Genomic DNA, 7,500 nt, shown 5'->3' with positions numbered 1-7,500 from the left:
GTGGGTTGCGAGATTCGAACAGACACACGGCCGGCGACGATCGGTCTAACTAATGGACACATAGTTTTTCAAAGACTCGCTATCGTCGCTTCTCAGCCGGTCCGTAAACAACACACATCGATCAGGCGGACGCACGAATCTTACCACGGTGCGTGTTTCGTAGATTCCAGGTTACCCGCAAGTACCTCTCTCTCCCTCTTGAAAGAGGAATCTCGATCCGTCCTTTTTGGACAATGGAGAAATCTTTTTATCGCAACACGGATGGCAAAGAAACAACCAAAGCGTAGGAGCGTGGGGACGAGAGCGACGAAAAGAACGTCGCGAAAACAAAGTTTCGACGGTTGCTCGTTCTAATACATCGTAGTTTCAACTCTCTCAGTTTTAACCACTCCTAGACGCTTCGTAAACTTTTAACAATTCTTCGCCTCCGCGAGTTTCATTTCGAATAGAGCGAACGCAACACGGACCAAAAAAACTCCGGTGATGCCAGATCATTTAGCAAAGATCAGACGGCGGGTCATCTGTATTCCTTTTCTCTCTTTTTTATATCTTTCCATTTAACTAGGGTGTCGCAACGACGGGTACATTTATATATTTATATATATTGTATTTCAATTTTAATGATCCTTCACTTTCGGTTTGTAATAATATGATCCTTCTTTCATTTCGATCCTTCATATTGTAGGTTAACCAACAGAAGTTTGTTTTTTTACGACTTGTATTTTTGTGGTTTGTTTGTTTGTTTCTTACGACTTGTTTGTACCCGATCAAGTAGACGACGACCCATAAGTATAAGTTAGAGAGATAAAGGTCGAGAGACCTCACGCAAGCGTCTTTTACTTCCATTCACATCAGCCAGAGAGAAATGGTCCGGCGTCGTGCTCTTTGGCGCCGTTGGTCGCACAGTTTTTTTGCCGGCGGTTCCGAACGGACGGGAGAAACGCGATGAGTAATCAAAGCGACCTCCGCACGTAACCGTGTCGGTGTAATTTTACCGCATCGCAGCGTTTTGGTATTTGTTTCTTATTGGCTCGAACCCGAGATTTATGTGTTTTGTGTCATGTATATGGTATTATTTATTATATCTTTCTCGTTTTGTATAATTTTTGGTCCGAGCTCAATAAACTTTTATATCGCTTTATCAATGATCCATTCAGTTAGGTTTTCTCTTGTATTTTTAATTTGTTAATGATCCTTCCGCAGGTTCACCTACGGAAACCTTGTTACGACTTTTACTTCCTCTAAATAATCAAGTTTGGTCATCTTCCCGGTAACATCGGCAATGCCGAGACATTGCCGCGCACCAGTCCGAAGACCTCACTAAATCATTCAATCGGTAGTAGCGACGGGCGGTGTGTACAAAGGGCAGGGACGTAATCAACGCGAGCTTATGACTCGCGCTTACTGGGAATTCCTCGTTCATGGGGAATAATTGCAAGCCCCAATCCCTAGCACGAAGGAGGTTCAGCGGGTTACCCGGGCCTTTCGGCCAGGGAAAACACGTTGATTCCTTCAGTGTAGCGCGCGTGCGGCCCAGAACATCTAAGGGCATCACAGACCTGTTATTGCTCAATCTCGTGCGGCTAGAAGCCGCCTGTCCCTCTAAGAAGATTTGTTTGTACGTTGGTAGTAAAAACCCACCGACCGAAGTCGGGGGCCTTCGAGATACCATAAGTTACGTCTATTTAACAGGCTAGAGTCTCGTTCGTTATCGGAATTAACCAGACAAATCGCTCCACCAACTAAGAACGGCCATGCACCACCACCCACCGAATCAAGAAAGAGCTATCAATCTGTCAATCCTTCCGGTGTCCGGGCCTGGTGAGGTTTCCCGTGTTGAGTCAAATTAAGCCGCAGGCTCCACTCCTGGTGGTGCCCTTCCGTCAATTCCTTTAAGTTTCAGCTTTGCAACCATACTTCCCCCGGAACCCAAAAGCTTTGGTTTCCCGGAAGCTGCCCGCCGAGTCATCGGAGGAACTTCGGCGGATCGCTAGCTGGCATCGTTTATGGTTAGAACTAGGGCGGTATCTGATCGCCTTCGAACCTCTAACTTTCGTTCTTGATTAATGAAAACATTTTTGGCAAATGCTTTCGCTTCTGTCCGTCTTGCGACGATCCAAGAATTTCACCTCTAACGTCGCAATACGAATGCCCCCATCTGTCCCTATTAATCATTACCTCGGGGTTCCGAAAACCAACAAAATAGAACCGAGGTCCTATTCCATTATTCCATGCACAGAGTATTCAGGCGAAGGTAGCCTGCTTTGAGCACTCTAATTTGTTCAAAGTAAACGTACCGGCCCACCTCGACACTCAGTGAAGAGCACCGCGATGGGATATTAGTTGGACCGCCCGCGAGGAGCTAAGCCCACCGGTAGGACGTACCACATAATGCCAGTTAAACACCGCGAGCGGTGAACCGACACTGTGACACACAGATTCAACTACGAGCTTTTTAACCGCAACAACTTTAATATACGCTATTGGAGCTGGAATTACCGCGGCTGCTGGCACCAGACTTGCCCTCCAATGGATCCTCGTTAAAGGATTTAAAGTGTACTCATTCCGATTACGGGGCCTCGGATGAGTCCCGTATCGTTATTTTTCGTCACTACCTCCCCGTGCCGGGAGTGGGTAATTTGCGCGCCTGCTGCCTTCCTTGGATGTGGTAGCCGTTTCTCAGGCTCCCTCTCCGGAATCGAACCCTGATTCCCCGTTACCCGTTACAACCATGGTAGGCGTAGAACCTACCATCGACAGTTGATAAGGCAGACATTTGAAAGATCCGTCGTCGGTGCTAGATGACCATACGATCAGCACAAAGTTATTCAGAGTCACCAAAGCCGACGATGGACGAACGGACAAGCCGTCCGCCACCGATTGGTTTTGATCTAATAAAAGCATTCCTCCCATCTCTGGGTGGAATTCTGGTTTGCATGTATTAGCTCTAGAATTACCACAGTTATCCAAGTAATGTTTTGTACGATCTAAGAAACCAAAACTGATTTAATGAGCCATTCGCGGTTTCACCTTAATTCGGTATGTACTTAGACATGCATGGCTTAATCTTTGAGACAAGCATATGACTACTGGCAGGATCAACCAGGGAGCTTAGTTATTATTGTAAATTTAAATTTTCGTCGTCGGCCCTCCCTGTAAGACCGATCGACGTTAAGCCATTTCTCTTTTGTATGTAACACACATTTCATAAATTTTGTACCTCTTATAGAGGCCAAATATTCTCCTCCTCCTCTCATAAAGCACGAAAATCACTTTCACGCCGTGCATCCATCGTGCAAGCACGTAGACCACACACGCTGGACAATATAATAAAAGATAGCGCGGACAGTGGCATGCTATACAAATCGAGAAAGCGCGTACAGTGATCATGCTGGTCATTTTGCCACCAAATTTTATAATCTTTATCATTAGAGCGGGCCCACCAACCTCGTCTCTGTACTTTATACATTTCTCCTCCATCTGCACACACCTTTTCAAACATTAACGGAGAGAGTTCCTTGGACTTGCTTTAAATGTACATATTAGATATGTTGGAATCTCTCTCCTTTAGAAGTTTCCCCAGCCTTAAAACTTCTTTCATTTTTACTCCTCTCTCCATACTTATTTTCCTCTCTGAACGTATCAGAGAGGATTTTATTTCTGACACCTCTTGACTTTTCTTAAATTCAGGGACGTAATTTTGTTCATAATTCAGTGGACTTTTGTGTATTTTATACTTTAAATATTTCCAAACAGTCTCCCTTCTAAAAGTGATAGAACGAATTTTCGTCTAACACTACTTTCTTGGTTCAAAAATTTTATACAATCTTATAACTTTTTCAGTTTTAACAAATTTTGGTTACAGACAGTTGATGCTCAGTTTGTACAAGTATGCAACATTTATAAGTGCATACAGGTCACCAGCCTTATATTACAAGGCTCACCACATATGGGCCATTCGGTCTTAGACACCGACCCGTGGTAATGCTGTGTGGAGATTAATAATAATCCGCAACGGAAAACCGGAACGAGAATAGTCGAGAAAGTATATTCTCGAGGAGCGGTAGACTGCTTTTCAACCGAAGTCATAAAAGAGCCACACGCTCGACGCTACTCCCGACCGGTCCGAGCGAACCGAAAGTGCCTTCCTATAAATACCGAACGGCCGGCCGCTAGGTCGGCGACGCATGGGCTTACGCCCAGGCGTATGCCTGTGCAAACCGCCGTGAGAGCGTACCATCCCGCCGGCACGGTAAAACTTAGACTGAAAATATCGTCGAACATATCCTTTCATTTTATAACGTTCTATACATGAAAATTAATAAATTAACATGCAGGACATAATAAATTCACATTCTCATGTAAATCATGGGTTTAATTAATATTTTAAAAAATTTTAAAACCGCCCAGAACCGATGAGATGAAAATATTAAAACGATATTTTTGCATTTTCTTACGGTAAAACATTAACAAATAAGCGACTATAGCAATATAAAACTCCATTTGTAATTTAATTAATCAAAATTAATATTTTTTTTTGATTTTTCAGCGATCCAGAACCGATGAGACGAAAATATTAAAACGATATTTTTGCATTTTCTTACGACAAAACATTAACAAATACGAGACTATAACAATATAAAACTACATATGTAATTTAATTAATCAAAATTAATAATTTTTTTTGATTTTTCAGTGATCCAGAACCGATAAGTCGAAAATTTTAACAATCATATTTTTGCATTCTGTACCGTGGATCCATCGTTAAACGCTATTAAACTAACGTCCGTGATGGTATAAATGCAGATTTTCGCTCCGTTTAGCCAAAATAACGAACTTTAGGTGCGCTCCGAAATATTTCAAAGTCCCAGCGGCGTATTGCTTCGCCTCTTAGAACCGATTAGTCGAAAATTTTAACAATCATATTTTTGCATTCTGTACCGTGGATCGATCGTTAAACGCTATTAAACTAGCGTCCGTGATGGTATAAATGCAGATTTTCGCTCCGTTTAGCCAAAATAACGAACTTTAGGTGCGCTCCGAAATATTTCAAAGTCCCAGCGGCGTATTGCTTCGCCTCTTAGAACCGATTAGTCGAAAATTTTAACAATCATATTTTTGCATTCTGTACCGTGGATCGATCGTTAAACGCTATTGAACTAACGTCCGTGATGGTATAAATGCAGATTTTCGCTCCGTTTAGCCAAAATAACGAACTTTAGGTGCGCTCCGAAATATTTCAAAGTCCCAGCGGCGTATTGCTTCGCCTCTTAGAACCGATAAGTCGAAAATTTTAACAATCATATTTTTGCATTCTGTACCGTGGATCCATCGTTAAACGCTATTAAACTAACGTCCGTGATGGTATAAATGCAGATTTTCGCTCCGTTTAGCCAAAATAACGAACTTTAGGTGCGCTCCGAAATATTTCAAAGTCCCAGCGGCGTATTGCTTCGCCTCTAAGAACCGATTAGTCGAAAATTTTAACAATCATATTTTTGCATTCTGTACCGTGGATCGATCGTTAAACGCTATTAAACTAGCGTCCGTGATGGTATAAATGCAGATTTTCGCTCCGTTTAGCCAAAATAACGAACTTTAGGTGCGCTCCGAAATATTTCAAAGTCCCAGCGGCGTATTGCTTCGCCTCCTAGAACCGATTAGTCGAAAATTTTAACAATCATATTTTTGCATTCTGTACCGTGGATCCATCGTTAAACGCTATTAAACTAACGTCCGTGATGGTATAAATGCAGATTTTCGCTCCGTTTAGCCAAAATAACGAACTTTAGGTGCGCTCCGAAATATTTCAAAGTCCCAGCGGCGTATTGCTTCGCCTCTTAGAACCGATTAGTCGAAAATTTTAACAATCATATTTTTGCATTCTGTACCGTGGATCGATCGTTAAACGCTATTAAACTAACGTCCGTGATGGTATAAATGCAGATTTTCGCTCCGTTTAGCCAAAATAACTAACTTTAGGTGCGCTCCGAAATATTTCAAAGTCCCAGCGGCGTATTGCTTCGCCTCTTAGAACCGATTAGTCGAAAATTTTAACAATCATATTTTTGCATTCTGTACCGTGGATCGATCGTTAAACGCTATTAAACTAACGTCCGTGATGGTATAAATGCAGATTTTCGCTCCGTTTAGCCAAAATAACGAACTTTAGGTGCGCTCCGAAATATTTCAAAGTCCCAGCGGCGTATTGCTTCGCCTCTTAGAACCGATTAGTCGAAAATTTTAACAATCATATTTTTGCATTCTGTACCGTGGATCGATCGTTAAACGCTATTGAACTAACGTCCGTGATGGTATAAATGCAGATTTTCGCTCCGTTTAGCCAAAATAACGAACTTTAGGTGCGCTCCGAAATATTTCAAAGTCCCAGCGGCGTATTGCTTCGCCTCTTAGAACCGATTAGTCGAAAATTTTAACAATCATATTTTTGCATTCTGTACCGTGGATCGATCGTTAAACGCTATTGAACTAACGTCCGTGATGGTATAAATGCAGATTTTCGCTCCGTTTAGCCAAAATAACGAACTTTAGGTGCGCTCCGAAATATTTCAAAGTCCCAGCGGCGTATTGCTTCGCCTCTTAGAACCGATTAGTCGAAAATTTTAACAATCATATTTTTGCATTCTGTACCGTGGATCCATCGTTAAACGCTATTAAACTAACGTCCGTGATGGTATAAATGCAGATTTTCGCTCCGTTTAGCCAAAATAACGAACTTTAGGTGCGCTCCGAAATATTTCAAAGTCCCAGCGGCGTATTGCTTCGCCTCTTAGAACCGATTAGTCGAAAATTTTAACAATCATATTTTTGCATTCTGTACCGTGGATCGATCGTTAAACGCTATTGAACTAACGTCCGTGATGGTATAAATGCAGATTTTCGCTCCGTTTAGCCAAAATAACGAACTTTAGGTGCGCTCCGAAATATTTCAAAGTCCCAGCGGCGTATTGCTTCGCCTCTTCGAACCGATTAGTCGAAAATTTTAACAATCATATTTTTGCATTCTGTACCGTGGATCCATCGTTAAACGCTATTAAACTAACGTCCGTGATGGTATAAATGCAGATTTTCGCTCCGTTTAGCCAAAATAACGAACTTTAGGTGCGCTCCGAAATATTTCAAAGTCCCAGCGGCGTATTGCTTCGCCTCTTAGAACCGATTAGTCGAAAATTTTAACAATCATATTTTTGCATTCTGTACCGTGGATCGATCGTTAAACGCTATTGAACTAACGTCCGTGATGGTATAAATGCAGATTTTCGCTCCGTTTAGCCAAAATAACGAACTTTAGGTGCGCTCCGAAATATTTCAAAGTCCCAGCGGCGTATTGCTTCGCCTCTTAGAACCGATTAGTCGAAAATTTTAACAATCATATTTTTGCATTCTGTACCGTGGATCCATCGTTAAACGCTATTAAACTAACGTCCGTGATGGTATAAATGCAGATTTTCGCTCCGTTTAGCCAAAATAACGAACTTT

The 7,500-nt window shown here is 42.1% G+C and overlaps 1 non-coding gene across 1 annotated transcript; it reads right to left on the bottom strand.

Annotated features, from left to right (window-relative positions):
- Nucleotides 1-1,186: 1,186 nt before the first annotated feature.
- On the bottom strand, nt 1,187-3,109 carry LOC143306245 (small subunit ribosomal RNA). Its single transcript, XR_013063696.1, has one exon. It is a non-coding gene; the product is annotated as a small subunit ribosomal RNA (ribosomal RNA).
- Nucleotides 3,110-7,500: the final 4,391 nt, after the last annotated feature.

This window comes from Osmia lignaria, unplaced genomic scaffold, assembly GCF_051020975.1.
Source record: "Osmia lignaria lignaria isolate PbOS001 unplaced genomic scaffold, iyOsmLign1 scaffold0003, whole genome shotgun sequence".
Lineage (NCBI taxonomy): Eukaryota > Metazoa > Arthropoda > Insecta > Hymenoptera > Megachilidae > Osmia > Osmia lignaria.
The sequence above is the reverse complement of the archived record's forward strand: the minus strand, read 5'-3'. Positions and strand labels throughout refer to the sequence as shown.